Raw genomic sequence first — 17550 nt, forward strand, 5'->3', positions numbered from 1 at the left:
TAATCTCAGTAACTGAGTGTATATAAAATTTAAACATCAGCTTTTATAGAATCCAGGTTGTTGGTCCTCAGATTGTCACTTTCTGTTTTTTTTCTACAAATTCAGAATACTGTCCTGTGAATGTATTAAAACAGACACACACAAACACAGGGAGAGAGAGAGAGAGAGAGAGAGAGAGACCTCCGCCTGGGTGGGTGTATATTGTCCTCGCCCCTGGCAGCCTAAGGGTCCACCCCCCTTCCCGTCATTCAGACTGGTCATGTGATGCGAGCTTTCAGACTACAACAGCACAGTGAGAGAGCTCCCCCATTCATTTCCTCCTGAGTAGCCCACAGAAGAGGAGGAGGAGAGAGAGAGAGAGAGAGAGAGAGAGAGAGAGAGAGAGCAGGCAAGAACCAAGGAAAACAAGGCAGAACAGCAAAAGAAGACAAAATAATAAAAAAAAAAGAAAAATTCCATAAGGACGCTTTAATAAGAGGATAAGAGTTTTTTTTTCTCTGCTGGTCCGAGACTTCAAATAAGGTCAGTTCCTTAAAAATCTGCACTACACTCAATCTCTCTCTCTCTCTCTCTCTCTCTCTCTCTCTCTCTCTTTCTCTCTCTCTCTTTCTGCACTTCACAAACTCTCTACTCTTCAGCTGTCAATCACTGAGCTGACTGTCTGTCAACACACTGCCAGCTATCTGTCAGTCTGTCACTAATGCAGCGAAAGACTCAAAGACTGTCATTAAAAAAAGAATTGAAAGAATTCATATAATCTACAGTTTCTGTGATTGAGATCTGATTTATAGTTGTAATAACTGTGTAATAATCTTGTTATAAGTGTTAATAAGTGGCTGCATACTTAATAATGTGGTAGTGAGAACGAAAGAAAATAAAGATATTTTAAGTAATATCACGAGAAAAATTTAGTTTTGAAATACTGTATCAGTTTATAAAAGCACAGAATCACAAAAGCACAGTGATTTATACAGTATAGTGTAGTGTTGTACTCGATATTGTTGTTAGATCCTGAGAACTCATCTGATAACTAGATAAAAAAGTCAACTTTTCCTTTACTCTGGTTTTTAAATACGATAGTAGTGTGTTTTTATACTGTTGCAGTTTTTCTATAATTTGAAAAGGTTAAACAGTTGAACTCTACTTTACTATATATTGCCTTTCTTACCGTATCGCAATACAGTGTGATGGATTTAATAATCATAACCCCCTGCATCGTGATACGTTACGTAAATGCCAAGTTTTGTGCGTTGCGTCGTCAGTTATTTAGAATTTCCCCCACTTAACAAATGAACATATTTTCTCAGGCTAATCATGTTTATTTTCACTTTTTTTTTTTTTTTAATTTTTGTCATGCATGCGTCTACCCTGTCATGCCAAGCTGCACGACAAGGTTGACAATGTTAGTGAAAATTCTATGAATTTGATGAAATTCGATGAAAGTGTGGTTGATCTAGAGTTGCAGACATGTTTAATATTATTTTAATTACTGTGATATTTTATCACGGCAGCATGAACAGTCAAAATTTTATTTTTAATTAATTTAATTCATAAATAAAACAGTGTAAGAGTGTGATGTCACTGATGGGACGTTTATATCTGAATAAGTAAATGCATTATTACTAATGTAGAGGATATTTTTTGTAGATTTTTTACAGTTTTCGTTAAATCAAGCTTTTTAAATGTGTCCAAGATTTATATCCCCTTTAAGAAAGTAAATTTAGTGAAATCACAGCCTTCATACTTTTACTTTTTATATATAGTTTTATTACTATTCTTTATTTTTTACACTTTTAGTTCTTCCCAAATTTACAAGAATAATCACCCAACCCACTCATTAGGACTCCCCCTATCACTAGTGATGCCCCAACACACCAGGAGACTGGTGAAGACTAGCACATGCCTCCTACAACAAATATGATGCAACATTGCCGAGTAGCATCACATCACTCTAATGCTCAAAGGGAAGCGCAACAACTCGGTTCCTATACATCAGCTCACAGATGCCTTGTGCTGATCGACATCACCCTTTGGAGTGATGAGGTATAAGAGCGCCATCTATCCACCTATAGAGAGAGCAAGGCCAATTGTGCTCTCTCAGGGCTCCGGCAGCTGATGGCAAGCTGCATGAACGGGATTCGAACCATCATAGCGATCTCCTGATCATAGTAGCCCTTATTATTGTTCTTTGTATATAAGATGTATATGATGCTGGTTGTTCACCAAATAAAGTAATAAAATTCATTTCATTTAAAAATTCTGAGCATATTTATCTGAGGTAAAGCTTAAACTGCCCACCCTGCTGCTGTAAATTATTGCAGTAATAATATTTCTAAATTATTATAGAAAATCAAAAATCTGTGTTTGTATTTTTGAAACAGAACAAGGTCACAATGTATAATTCATTGTTTTCAACTCAACAGCTCAACCAAGTTTGAATCAAATGCCAATTTTTTGCTAACACTCTCAACACTTGGAATGACCGGGTGGACACATGCTTAACAGAAAATTAAACAAAAGTGAGAATAAAAAATGATTATGCTGAGAAAATATGATTATTGTATAGTCTGAAGTTCCAAGAATTCAAGAAGTCCATTTATTTTTACGTTTTTAGAAAAGACACAGTATTCTAAAAGTTACCCAAAAAAACTATAGAGTCTCTCTCAGTCTATTATAAGTGACAATATTTACTATACATTTATACTCACACATTCCTATTAATAGTCCCAATACTATGCTCAGTATGCAGAAGACCAGCACACATATATAAGCAACACATGGACAGCTATGTATACATTAAATACGCACCCTGCATGAACCTCCCAGGGTGCTACTCTCACTCACTGTGCAATACTTGTGTTGGACCTCCTCCAAATACCAAGCACAGCTTTTAGGATCAACAATATCTGCAGCCTGGTGAAGACTGACCTCCTTCAGTGATCTGAATCAGTGGCGGTTATACTGTAGCTGGAGATGGAGGAGCTTTGGGTTTAGTGGCTGGGCTTGAGTTGAGTCTTGGAGGGCTGAGTTTTTGTTTATTTAGTGTAATTAAGGACATTTCTAGTTGGTATGATGAGAAAACAAAGCCTTGAGAACCTTGGAGAACCATGGATTGAACAACCTGGATTAACTGGGCTCAAGTGGCAAAAGCTTCATAGTGTTTAGAGCCAGATATTCCAGGACTAAGATTGTGAACCACTGACCTAGATCAACAATACATGTTTTTTGTAGAGTTATTTACTTTGAAGCAAAGCAAAACTGAGGCAAAACTTCCTTTGGCGCATCTTAAAATCTTTCAGTAAACAGCATGAGTGGTTTGCTGTAATCAAGAGTTTAGGAATTACACGATTTTCCACCTTGGGAAATCAACATCTCATCTAGTAGCCGCTGCTCTTGACCCTCAGTCACAGGCGATTGGTCCAGAAATTAAACCTGCTAGATATTTGCCAGGCATCTCTGACTAGTCGCTGAACAATCGACAAGAATCTTTCAACAGTTCACACTTAACTAGTGAGCGTCATGTGAGCGCCGATTTGCCTCTGAACGCTCTGAAAGTTTTTTTGTTGTCAATCTACAAGACAAAGACAATCGCTGACAGAAAAACCGGGCTAAAATCATGTAGTGTGGAAATTAACAGAGTCTAGAACCATCCATGGTATTCAACAATCTCTGGTTCAACAATCGCTGACAGAAAAACCTGGCTGAATCATGTAATGTGGAACTTAACAGAGTCTAGAACCATCCGTGGTTTTCCAATCTCTGGTTCCGGACTATTTCGAATGGTGTACAGAACAAGCCTTGATCGGGATCAGATTTGAAGTGCATTCAAATGGCAAAACTATCAAAGAATTCAAAGCTGGACCAAGACTGAGAACTGCTGCAGAAGAACCTGCTTTTGTAGCTTTAAGAAAAGTCTTTCAGAGGAAGTTCAAATGACCCCTATGTAAGGTAAAGGTTCTACAATGATTAACAGGTTTAACTTAAGGGAAGAACCAAGGCAAGAGTCCCTAAAGAACATTTTGTAAAGTACTAGAAGCTGCATAGGGTTTGAAACATTTATGTTCCCACAACCAAGACCTAAAAAACATTGGCTTGAACTCAGAAAATCCTTGTTAATTAACTGATCACCCAGATCCAGTCTGTTAAAATAGCAAAAGTAAAAGTATCAAAGCACTGTATGTGTATGTAGAGCTGAATACTCCAAGACCAAGATTAAGAACTGTTGCTCTAGTACTGGATGCTGTAGAGGAACCTGCCTTGGTTCCTCTAAAAGCTTAAAACGGACCTTCTCTTCATAAACTGCGCTCATTAATTCTGTAGTTGGGCAAGTTCTCTGAAAGTTCAGAGAGCAGAACAGCAGTACGGGAAATCAAGGGGAAGTGTAGACAAAAGTTCAAGCAAAACAACCACAGTTTATTTGACTTTTTAAAGAGTTTTCACTGCTTGAATGTTTGTAGTAAGTACATTATAACCTCCTTCTCCACCTCCACCATATTTGTTGTTGGCAGAAACACCAGATCCTGATTGAACAACGATTGAACAATGCCACTGTACAAGATAGAAGCATAAAAGTATATTGAAGGTCTTGAACATTTGTACAACATTTGTAAAAGTTGAAACAACCAAGGCTAAGGAACCAACCCTGCATCTGAGACCATCCGTTCCACTCTACAGTGAAGTGTTAAACTTCATGCCTGACCCCCTCCAACACACAACACACACCTGAACGAACATCCATCCTGCATGCCTGTTAGCCTGGCCGTAGTCCCTCTCTTCTGCAGATTTGAGTTACAGACTCCGGTCACAGAGGCCCAGAGGCTCGGGGTCATTGGGCCTGCCCCTTCTCCAAGGACCTTCCACAGCTGAAACATCTGGAACGTAAGCAAACGTCGGCCATGTTTTGGCCCTGCGCTGACCCCGTGGCCCAGGCGCGCCTGACAGGTTCACCTCTGGTCAGTTTGTTGTCTTAGCTGGGCTGCACGTCTACAGCGCAGGGAGAAGTCGGAGGTCAGGGAGCGTGGGTGAAGCGCAAACACAGCTCGAGTCAACAGGCACGATGAAGGGAGCTGGTTGGGTAAACAGTATTAGCTAATGCTAATATGGGTCCGGTACTGGGAAGTTGGTGATTGTGTAATCCAGTGGTTCCCAACCTTGGTACTTGAGTACCCATGCTCTACACATTTTAGAAATATTCTTGCAATACTGAAAAAGTCTTGTTCTTGGATTGATAAGAACAGTGAAATCCTTTTACCTGCTCTGCAATATTAAAAAAGATTCTTAAAAAACACTGTTAAAAGTATAAGTTTCTTAGGAACGTTTAGAGGTTCTTTAGGTTAAAACTGTGAGGGAACCCCATACAAATCATCAGAAGTCTTCTAAAGACCTTTTCCAAAAGTTTCCCATCAAAGTACCTTAAGAGGTTCCTCCACAGTTTCAAATTGAAGAATCCCTAAATGAGTACTGTAGAACAGATTCACCATCATGTTTTTAGACCTTTACAAAATACAAAATATATCGTTCCAACATTACCGTCGCAATGTCCATATTGTCGCTGTCCAATAAAAAACAAGTATTTTCACTTCCACTGTCGATTTTTAGTTTACTACACAATTTTAATACAAATTGTCCCTTAAATTGAACATTGACTTCCATTAAACGTTATGGATAGTTTTATCTCTCTTCTGTAAAGTTGTTGTTTTAAAGTGTTTTCACAGAGGTTGGCTTGGGAAAGTCTTGAGGTGTAATCTTGTGAGGTTTTGCTTTGAGGTTGAACCCTGGATTTTTTTTTTGGACGTTTCCATACATTTCCTAAGTAACGTGGGTGCTTACTGCACTGATATTCTTGCAAGTCTTTATTGCAATATGCTGCACTTAACTTTTTTGCTACACTATTATTTGTTTAAACAAAATTAAGGTCTTGGTAAGTTGTCTATGAAATGTATGAAACTTATATATATACTAAATAAAACTTAAATATTTACTTTGTTGTAGTAGAATATTCTTAATAAGTCTTAAGATTTTTTTTTTTTTCAAAAATATCCTGAAATATTACGATCTAAATTTAGAGCCATATCGGCCACCCCTAATGGTAATGATCGTGACCGACAGTGTCTGGCATCAACTGTCCGTGCATACAGACTCAGTGACTCAGAAATCACATCCACATCCAGTGAACACAGTACTAGTTCCTGTTCCATGACTTTTGCCATGCCAGTGTCAGTGTTGTGCTCATCCCAAAAGCCACCGTTTTTTTTTTTCATCACATTCCTCCATGGTGTTGTAACTGTCTTAAAATAGTGTGAAGGAAACGATCAGTGTCAGATTTTTTTGAGGCGATCAGTTTTTGAAGCTTTTTGTCTGGAGACTGACACTCTGTTTGGCACCAAAACCTTGGTGAATCACACACACACACACACACACACACGGCTGTGACTCACCGACCTACACAAAGCAGGGTGGTTTGCAGTGTACGGGAAATAGGGGCTCTCCCCGGTGACTGCCAGGCCCATTAAGCAGCTCTCTGGAAAGAGCCGGAGCTCAGAACGCCAGAACGCAGCTAGCGGATGCACTTCCTGTGGCCGAACTCTGACCCCATGACTCCCAGGGACCCCCTGGTGGGGTCTGACCCCCCTCCTCCCTCCCTATGGAAGAAGGCAGGCATGTTGGTGGGGGGGGGGGGGTTACATGTGAACAGGGTTACTGGTTAAGAGTCTGTCACTAATCGGCAGCTGTGTTTAACCACGGTGTTAGCATCATGAGCCAAGAGTTGTACTCTTGGGCAAGCTGGGCAGGAGGTTTCTTCATCTCTCTGCTTTCTTTCGTTATCTTGTTTTCTTTCTCTTTCACTCAAGTTCTCCATCTTTATCTCTGCATCTCTTTATTGATCTAGATTCAGATATACTGTAACTGGCTTCAGAGAATACAGTTAGCATACTCAAGCCAACGGCAGGGACACAAAATACAGAGCAATATTATAGAAACAAATAGGTTTGCTTTTTTTGTGCCACTTTTTTTTTTCAGCATTAAATGCATGAAAAACAATGGCAAGACTATAATAAATAAAAAACATTAATTTAATAATTTTTGCTTTTTAAAATACCAGCAAACACAGCAATAAAGCACAAAGCATTTACCTAAGCATTGCTATTATAATCACAGATTTACCTCAGTAGTGCAATTACAATCACAGATTTACCTCAGATGTGCTATTATAATCTTATATTCGTCTGAGTAGTGCTATAATAATCATAAAGTTACATCAGGTGTGCTATTATAATCACAGATTTTCTTAAATTGTGCTAGTCTAATCTTATATTTACCTGAGCAGTGCTACAATAATTATAATTATAATAAAGTTACCATAGTAGGGCTATTCCAATCATACACTTACCTTAGTAGTGCAATTAAAATGATAGATTTACCTTTCTCTGTTTATCTGAGTAGTGTTATATAAATAATCATAAAATCACCTCAGTAGCGCTATTCCAGTTATACTTTTACTTCAATAGTGCAATTATAATGACAGATTTACCTCAGTTGTGCTATTCTAATCTTATATTTATCTAAATAATGCTACAATAATTCTAAGGTTACTTCAGAAATGCTGTTCTAATTATACATTTACCTCAGAAGTGCGATTTAAATTACAGATTTACCTTAGTTGTACTATTCTAATTTCTGTTTATCTGAGTAGTGTTATAAAAATAATCATAAAATGACCTCAGTAGTGCTATTCTAATCATACTTTTACTTCAATAGTGCAATTATAATGACAGATTTACCTCAGTTGTGCTATTCTAATCTTATATTCATATAAAATAATGCTACAATAATTCTAAGGTTACTTCAGAAATGCTGTTCTAATTATACATTTACCTCAGAAGTGCGATTTAAATTACAGATTTACCTTAGTTGTACTATTCTAATTTCTGTTTATCTGAGTAGTGCTATAATAACCATGAAGTTACCTCAGTAGAAGAGAGTAGCGGGCTGGAGTGGGGGCCTGCCACCACTGCTGAAAACAATTCTAAGATTAGAGGAAAACACTGCAATATGACTTAAAATGAATCAGTTGTTTTTTCGGTACAAATAATTCTTTTATTAGTACTTTATTTAGATTGATAAAAAAGAAAAATCCAAATTGTCCTTTATGCTTCCTTACGCTAAAAAAAGCAGATTTACTCCAATCTTCATTATACAGGGTGCATGATTATCTGTCAGTTTTCATTGTACACAAGATTTATGTGGTTTTCAATATTGCTATAGGTTCACTACTCGTCAAAAGTTTTAGAACATACCAGACATTACTGCACATCACATATTAAGCTGAGCTAAAGGTGTTTCCATGTGGGTCAGCCAGACCTCGTTCTGAACTGTCTCCTCAGTAGTTCATGTCGCAGAATTAAACAATAAAAAGGTGTTTTTTCACGATTTTTGCACTGCTAATAGCAATATTAAGCAAAAAAACACCAACAAACAAAGAAAAAAAACTCTCCCACTTCCCTCCTGTCGACTTTCCTTTTTCTGCAGTTGCAGCTGCAGCTTTTCCAGCAGAGCAGAGGGCAGGAGGGAGAATAACAGTCCTTGCCCAGTCCCGTAAGAGTATGTGTGTGTGGTGTTGGGAGGCAAACACAGCTGCCTGAGTCGTTATGAGCTCGAAAACGCTTAGCTAAGAAGGACAAGACAAAAGACACTACAGTAACTTCTGCTGAAAAAAAGCGTGGTGTCACCCGAGGCGAGAAAGTGTTGCAGACGCTGTTTTGCAGTCAGGCCTCATATGCTTGTTTCCCAGGGTGCAATGAAATGACTTGGTTCAAACATGTGCATAAAATGTCAATATACTCTGATCAGCCATAACATTAGAACCACAGACAGGCAAAGTGAAAAACACTGATTATCTTCATCCACAGTGGCACCTGTCAAAGGGCTGTGATCTGCATATTAGGCAGCAAGCGAACAGTCAGGTGAAGGTGAAGGTGATGTGAGACACTTCATCAGGCATCGAACAGGTCTTAAAATTAAAGATTTCATGTAATTATAGGACAAGTTGTTGTAAAATTAATAATTTTTCTGTTTTATTAAGATAGAATAGAATAATAGAAATTAAAAAAATGTTTTACAGATATTTTCTGGCACTCCATGCTGCCGGAATATTACTGTTTTTTTTACACTTTTTTTAAAAACAGTTCCCAGAATGCAGTGGATAGTACCTAAGTACTGCACCAAAGTATCCAAAAAAGAACAACCATCCAACCAGCAACAGGGTCACGGCACCAAAACTGGCTCTTTTAGTATGTGATCCATCTTTATGGATGGTTTCCAACTCATGACTTACAGGACCTAAAGGATCAGTAGCTGTAGTTATTCTTGGTCTTGTAGTGCTATAATAATCACAGATTTACCTCAGTTGTTCTATTCTAATCTTACATTTATCTGAGTAGTGCTTTATACAGTTACCTCTGTAGTGCTAATCTCATCATAAATGTACCTCAGTAGCGCTATTCTAATCATACATTTACCTCAGTATTTACCCCATTAGGGCTCCTTTACTGGCTCCTTTATGTAATCATTTTTATGGACGGTTCCCACCTCATGACCTAAAGGGCCTAAAGGATCTGTAGCTGTATTAGTCTTGGTCTTGTAGACAAAACAGGACACATTCATTTCATATCTCGGATTTCAGATTTTATATCTCAAAAGATCAATATACTGTGGCAACAATACATTTAATATTAAGCAGGTGGTACTAATGTTATGGCTGATCAATACTTTCCATATTATTATTTCTTTCAGTTTAATTTGGATCATAAAAATGTTTATGTAAACTCAATTCAGAACCTTACAGATGTGGGCAATATGGCAATATTTGATGATACACAATGTATTTTTAGAGCATATCATGGACATTGTGAGTGCTTAATGAACACTGACCAAGTGACCAACACACTTCATTTTATTATATGTAATTACTCCTGTTTATTCGAATGTGAAAATGCAGAAACTTTTTACATTTTTTAAACGTACATCACAGTACCAAATATAGTGTTTAATAGTATTTGATTTTTTTATCAGTTTTTTACTGCTACCATTGATGCATTTTGTCTGTATGCCAAATCTAACTATATATATATATATATATATGTATTGTGTATAATATGAAAAAGTCTTTAATCGTTTGTCAAACACTTTGTTATAAAAGGGATTAGGCTTACAGGGGTAGTTAGTAGTACTAGAGACAGAACTAAAAAGAGGAGAAGGTAAAACGGCTAGCCAAAAGGAGTTATATAAAAGACACAAAAAAGTAGGTCAGCGACTGTAAACAAAAGAAACAGAGGGCAAGGCAAGAGAGTAGTCCAAAAACACGAAAATTGGTCGGTAACAAAGGAAAAACAACCAAAAGAAATGCGTCGTAGAAGAGCTAGAAATTTTAAATCTAGATTTAATACTCGGAGAGGAGCTGATGAAACTGAGGGGTATATATACTAAACAGACCAGGTGTGGGCAATCAGAAGACGGGAGAGTGTGAGTGCCGTAGCACCAGGTGATCAGATTCCAGAGCAGGCAGACTGACAATGTCAGGACTGACAGATATGATATTTATATATCTTATATTTTTATTTTTGTCTTTTTGTCCTTATTGTCTTTGCTTAAAGAACAGTGGCAAACTAACCAACACAATTTATTTATTTTAGTGTCCTATTTTATTATTATTTAATAACTGAAGTGCAAAAACATCTGTTTTTTATATTTAATGCATATGGTATGCATACCAAAATATACTATAATAAAGTAAAAGATTTAAAAGATTTTGATCCAGTATTGCACACCCCCCTGATGCATGCATATCTTTTTTTTGAGCTTGAACCCCTAAATTGCTGCCTCTCTTATCCATTATTCCTTCAATTATCTACTTTCCTCCTCTTTAAAAAGAAAAAACTGGTCATGCTAGTTAGCATGCCTGGTCACTGGCACTGGCTTCACCGCACGAGTGTTTTCTGACACTGCTTTAGAGGAAGTCAAGGCTTTCCCACAATGCCGAGGACAGCTGGGGAGGGCCAGCCACTGCCCCCCGAGCCTGCAGGGCCTGCTGGGAATGCATGCAGATCTCTTCCAGCTGTGCTAGCACACCAGGCGCTAGCACCTTTTGGTCGTTTATGGTCATGCACAAAGAAAATATCTGTCCTCTTTAGTAAAGGCAGTGGTTATGCGTGGAAAAGTGACAACATTAAAAGCTTTTTACTTCTTGTATATCGTGTAGTTCTATAAATGGCTCTTTAAACGGGTTTTATATTGCTTTATAAAAGGTTTTGCTACATAACTCTTTTTTTACTATTAATCTTACAGTGACAATCTAATTTTATCTAGATAAAGAGACAAATGCTTGATCATGACCATGCTAGACATCTAGGAAGTGATAGTACCTTATAAATAAAGAGAGACACTACACACTACCCCTTAAGAAGTGTACTATGCAATCAAACCAAGCTGAACTGCTTGATTCTTTTACACAAGGAGAAGCATAGAGTTATCCAAAAGCAGTGTGTAAGACTGGTGGAGTGCCAAGATGCATAAAAACTGTGATTAAAAATCAGGGTTATTCCACCAAATATTGATTTCTGAACTCTTAAAACTTGAATATGAATATGAACTTGTTTTCTTTGCATTATTTGAGGTCTGAAAGCTCTGCATCTTTTTTGTTATTTCAGTCATTTCTCATTTTCTGCAAATAAATGCTCTAAATTACAATATTTTTATTTGAAATTTGGTAGAAATGTTGTCTGTAGTTTATAGAATAAAACAAGAATGTTCATTTTACTCAAACATAAACCTGTAAATAGCAAAATCAGAGAAACTAATTAAGAAACTTATTTTTTTTCCAGAGCTGTATGTAGATCTGAAATCTAGTGTTATAAACCTGCTTGTAGATGTATTATTCATGTAATTCACTATACAGTCATATATGTTTTTTTTTTTTGCACATATTTAACTATACAGACATTTGAGCTTTATTTAAAGAGTATTGAGAGATGGAGCTTCTATACAAAAACAAACAAACCAAATAAATAATAAATACATAACTTAAATAAACCTAAGTTTTTTTGTAAGAAAAATTTAGGACACTTCTTTGCCTTAACAGCTTGATGGCATTTGCTATACCTATCAACCGGTCTCTAACATTGACTGAGGGAAGTTTTTCCTACTCCTCCATGCAGAATTCTTTCAACTTTGTGATGCTTTATCTTTAGTGTTCACAAAGTTTTCTCAAGCATCCTCTAAAACACAAAAAAATCAGTGGATTTAAAAAATAGTGTCTCTATTACTTAGAAATTGAAAGACCATCCTGTACAATAGCATTTTTATTTATTTATGTGTTGGAATTTTTAAACCTAGAGCTATCTACGTGTAGACATGGCATTTTCATGGAGTTTCAGCCAAAAACCTGAATGTATTGTGACATCACTTTTTTATATATAAAGCCCTGTTTTTCCTAGACAAGAAAGCTTTTACAAATCCCAACCTTAGCTTTTGTTTTCAAAAAGATCCGATATAATGAAAGCAAAATAGTATTTACTATCTTTTATGGCCTTTAAGGTCTAATACATTTTAACTAAAGACCATTAAGAGAGAAGGATTTAAGGAATTTTAAGAACATTTAAGGTTCATTGTAGATAATTTAAGACTTTTTTTAAGATTATTTAATAACCTGCAAATACCATGTGGAGATATGGGTGGGTGTGTGAGTGTTTATGTGGCCTAAGTATCTGACCAACAACTCTACTGCTGGTAATTACGATAAGTACCCTGGGATGAAGTAAGCAGCCACCTCCATTCCATTGCAAATAGATCAAGTCTAGTTCTAGACCTTAATGGAAAAATTGCTATTTACAGTAATTAATTCGACTCCCTGCCCTGGCTGTCCTGTTGCCCATGGGATCCATTCCATTTGCAGCCACAGTAGTTAACGCTCTTATTTGTTTTGTCCCCACTTCATTGGTTGAGGTCATGGTTTGGCATGAGGTCACCCACTTGGCTTAAACGCTCATATCGAAGCTAATAATCCCCAGGTGCTCGATAAATGCTCGCGGCGCGTCTCGGCAAATCTGGGTGTTTTATGAGCACCTTCACCGCGTTGAGTTTTTCATTGGCTCCTCGCGCTCCTCTCGGCACTTCCCGGCACTTCACGTTGCGCAATATTGCCAAACAGCGATGGCCTTCAGCTATTGCGCAATCCCGGGGCCTCTGATAATAAACAGTGCGAGAGCATGTGGTTCAATAGTTCAAGTCAAATTGCACACATCTGTCTGAGTCCGTCCAAGGGAACACTAAAGAGGCGGCTTCAGATCTTTCTGGCACGAGCACTTCATGCTCCGGCGCACAGCAGCACCAGCGGATCCAGCCTGGGACTGAGAGGCCAAGAGGGAGAATGGGATTGTCAAATTGGGGTCCTTTTTCACCAGAATAGCTGATATTTCCTGCTTTAGATGCAATGACTTCAATTACACATTTCCTACAACCATCTAGCAGTCTCTGACAGCTGGGAGAAAATGTTTCCCACTCCTCCATGCAGAATTCTTTCAGCTGTGGGATTCTTCATCTTCACGATTTGTACAAATGGTTCTGAGATTAGATTCCTAACAGCCATGATTCGATGACTTTAAAATGCTTTGGGATTAAGGGCTGAGAGATATAGCCTTGTGATGCGTTATCTTCAGTATTTGTGGGAATGTTCTCAAACTTTCCACAAGCATCCTCTAATACAAAAAATATTGGTTTTAAAAAACTGTTTCTGTTACAAAGTGTTTGAAAGACCATCTTGTTAAGCATCATTTATATTTATTAATATGTAGAAAATTTGTAATCTAGAGCACAGGTGTCAAACACAAGGCCCGCGGGCCAAATGTGGCCCGCCACGTCCTTTTATGTGGCCCGCGAGAGCTTGTAAGATCTTAGTGTCTATAATAAATAGGTCAGAAGCGTGCTTTGACCAAAAACTACATTTCCCACAATGCTTGTCGATTGTGTTACCCGCGAAGTTACGGCTTACTGCCACTACACGGCAGTGTAGTCATTGATGTGGAAACCCTGCCGGAGGGAAGGCGTAACTTCGCGGGTGTAATTGAGACATACAAATGTTTATCCCATAATGTCCAGAAAAAGAAAAGTTGATGCAGACGGACGGCTGTGCTTCAAGGCGAAAGACCGGTATGCCTTTTGTGTTACGAAGAGTGTTACTGACCAAAATAAACACTTTTTAGGAGAGATATAAGTTATGTGTAAATATTTATAAGACAATACCAGACAAATCTGTTTTAATGACGTTAATAAACATCACTGTGACAGCGCTAGTCACAGTTTCACCGCAGAAAAGGACGAGGACGTGAATCACTTATCTAACCAGCCAGTACTGATTTCTGCCCCCAATAACCCTTTCAATAACCTCCAATAGCCTTTAATAGTCTTCAGTAGCCTTCAACAGTCTAACCTTGCAGCCGTGGTGTGTCCACTAAACTCTGTAGTTATAAACATCATGAGGTTAGTAGCGCGCTAACTGACCTGTTTATAATGTAATCCGAGCAGTGACTCCGTGACGCTGCTCTAAACTGCTGCTGTTAGCTGCTTGGGCTGAAAGATGAACTGTAGAGAGTTGTACCATCCGTAACTGTATTATTATTTCCTATACAGAAGAACTTTAAAAACCGTAAAAACGCTCAGACTGGAGCCCTGTAGCCCGTGGCTGGGCTGTAGCTCTGACTCAGTAAAGACTGCGGGCTGCTGCTGCTGCAGCTCCGACTAGTGGTTGGATGAGGAACTGCTAAATCTGAGGAAATGCTAAATCTGTCACGTTCTTAACCGCTCACAATTTTTAATTTTATATTTATTAAGCCTCTTTTCAGTATCAAACGTTTTGATCAAACTTAATATAACTTGTATGTTATGTCATTTCTATTCACTTGAATAGTTTGGTTCTTGATTGATGGAGTTTTTGGATTTCATAACATGACAAATTAAAAGGATTTATGTTAATAGAGCAACAAGCAAACATATTTTCCATTGTGAGTTATTTAACATTAAGGAGTAATTACATTCATTTTATATTACATTTGGTTACATTTTATTACATTTATAAGTTACATCTGGCCCTCAGAGGACAGCCAATATGCCAATGTGGCCCTTGGCCAAAATGAGTTTGACACCCCTGATCTAGAGCTATCTGCATGTAGAAATGGCATTTTTGGAGTAAGGAGGCATTGAGTTTCAGCCAGAAACATGAATGTATTGTGACATGAGAGAGTGAGAGATATAGCCTAAAAAGAGATGTCTAGATGTGCTATGATCAGTACTGGTATATGACAAATGACAAATAAACGAAATTGAAATGTCATGTGAGGAAAACCTTTAGAAACCCTTATTTCATAATAGTTGGTATTTCCTGCTTAAACCTCAATATCCTCAATTTTACATTTCCTATAACCATCTACCATTCTCTAGCAAAGTTTCCCACTCCTCCGTGCAGAATTCTTTCAGCTGTGAGATTCTTCATCTTCACAAATTGTATGGATGGTCTCAGAAACTCTTCAGCCAATACTGATCTGAGAATAGATTCCTAAAAGCCATGATTTGATGACTTTGAATTTGGGACTAAGGGCTGAGAGGTATAGCTTAAAAAGTGATGTGTTGATATGCTAAGATCAGTAGTGGTATATGACAACTAAAAATAATAAACCAAAATTTAAATTTCATGTGAGAAAAACCTTTAGAAGCCCTTATTGCCTAATAGTCGGTATTTCTGCTTTAACCTCAATATCCTCAATTTTACATTTCCTATAACCATCTACCAGTCTCTGACATCATCTGAGAGAGAGTGTTTCCCAGAATTCTTTCAGCTGATTCTTAATTTTCTGTATTTGTGTGGATGATCAATTTTTTTTTTTTTTTAAACTGGTATGCTGAGAAATTGCATATCAACAGAAAAAAAAAATCTGAATTAATCCAGTCAAAATAATTATATTATTGACTTATTAATCACAATATATTCACATAAACTTCAATAATTTTTCTTGATAATCGTGATATTTTCCATTGTGTTTGTGCATACGTCTGTATGTTGACTTTGTTTAAAAGCACTGGCTTTATTTGTATTTTATATAATTAGTTATTTTATATTTCAATTCCAGTGTCTAAATATTTCTAATAATTAAAAGTTAATTTCTCTTAACTACTGTAACAGTCTTGTTTCTGCAACTATTATTTGTTAATTTAGTATTCGCTGAGCATAAAGGACACTTTATAGTTCTATAATAATAACAGCCTGTAGTCCTGTATCTGTTTCTCTGCATACTTTATTATTTTTCTCCTTTCACCCTGTTATTTAATGGTCAGGAAGATCCTGACAGTGGGAAGGATGGATCAGATGCTGCAGCAGTGCTGCTGGAGTTTTTAAACATGTGCAACAGTAACAGCTTGCTCTTACATCCTATAAGAAAAAAGACCTGGAAATTATTAACAATATATGATTTACAGCTCTGGTGAAAAAATTAAAAGACCACTTCAGTTTCTTAATCAGTTTCTCTGATTTTACTATTTATAGGTTTATTATGTTTGAGTAAAATGAACATTGTTGTTTTATTCTATAAACTACAGACAACATTTCTCCCAAATTCCAAATAAAAATATTGTCATTTAGAGCATTTTTTTGCAGAAAATGAGAAATGGTTAAAATAACAAAAAATAAATGAAATAAAATAAATAAAAAATATGCAGAGCTTTCCGACCTCAAATAATGCAAAGAAAATAAGCTCATATTCATAAGGTTTTAAGAGTTCAGAAATCAATATTAGGTGGAATAACCCTGGTTATTAATCAAAGTTTTCATGCATCTTGGCATCTTGTTCTCCTCCACCAGTCTTACACACTGCTTTTGGATAACTTTATGCTACTCATTCCTGGTGCAAAAATTTGATGTTTGATGGCTTGTGATCATCCATCTTCCTCTTGATTATATTCCAGAGGTTTTCAATTTGGTAAAATCAAAGAAACACATCATTTTTAAGTGGTCTCTTATTTTTTATTTATTTTTTTTCCAGAGCTGTATAAGTTAAGGTAGCTAAGTTAAGGGGAAATGTCTATACACTGATAATGAGTGTCTGGGGAATTGGGAAAAACAACCAGTTTGCAAATTGATGGTGCCAGAAGCAAGTAGGACTAAAATCAGTTTGAAATCATATTTGGAAATATGCATTTTTTTAAGTAAAACACTCTTAAAAAGCTGTTTGAGTTCAAACAAATTGTGGGTTTACAGTGCAGACAAAAGCTAAAATACATAAAAAAGAAAGCGAAAAAGAACGATGGAGAAAAAGTGTCTTTGCACCTCGTACGAGGTTTCGTTCGGCCAGCGGTTTGACAGGAAAGACAGCCTTGTGACTCTTCTTCTTTTTCTTTTCTTTTTTTTCACTCCTCTGAGTGCGCTTGCATGTGTCAGTCTGGAACACATCCTGTCAGCTCTGATTAGTCTATCGGTAAAGAGAAAAGACATTTGTCTTTATTGGATGG

The 17550-nt window shown here is 37.1% G+C and overlaps 1 protein-coding gene across 1 annotated transcript in view; it reads left to right on the forward strand.

Moving 5' to 3' along the window:
* The first annotated feature begins 293 nt into the window (after window positions 1-293).
* The window catches only part of klf12a (Kruppel-like factor 12a), a 54004-nt gene continuing 36747 nt past the window's right edge, over window positions 294-17550 (forward strand). Inside the window, exon 1 of the mRNA XM_049469745.1 lies at window positions 294-522. The gene's annotated coding sequence lies outside the window, so the exon portion shown is untranslated. The remainder of the gene's footprint in view (window positions 523-17550) is intronic.

Source organism: Astyanax mexicanus, chromosome 21 (genome assembly GCF_023375975.1).
Source record: "Astyanax mexicanus isolate ESR-SI-001 chromosome 21, AstMex3_surface, whole genome shotgun sequence".
NCBI lineage: Eukaryota > Metazoa > Chordata > Actinopteri > Characiformes > Acestrorhamphidae > Astyanax > Astyanax mexicanus.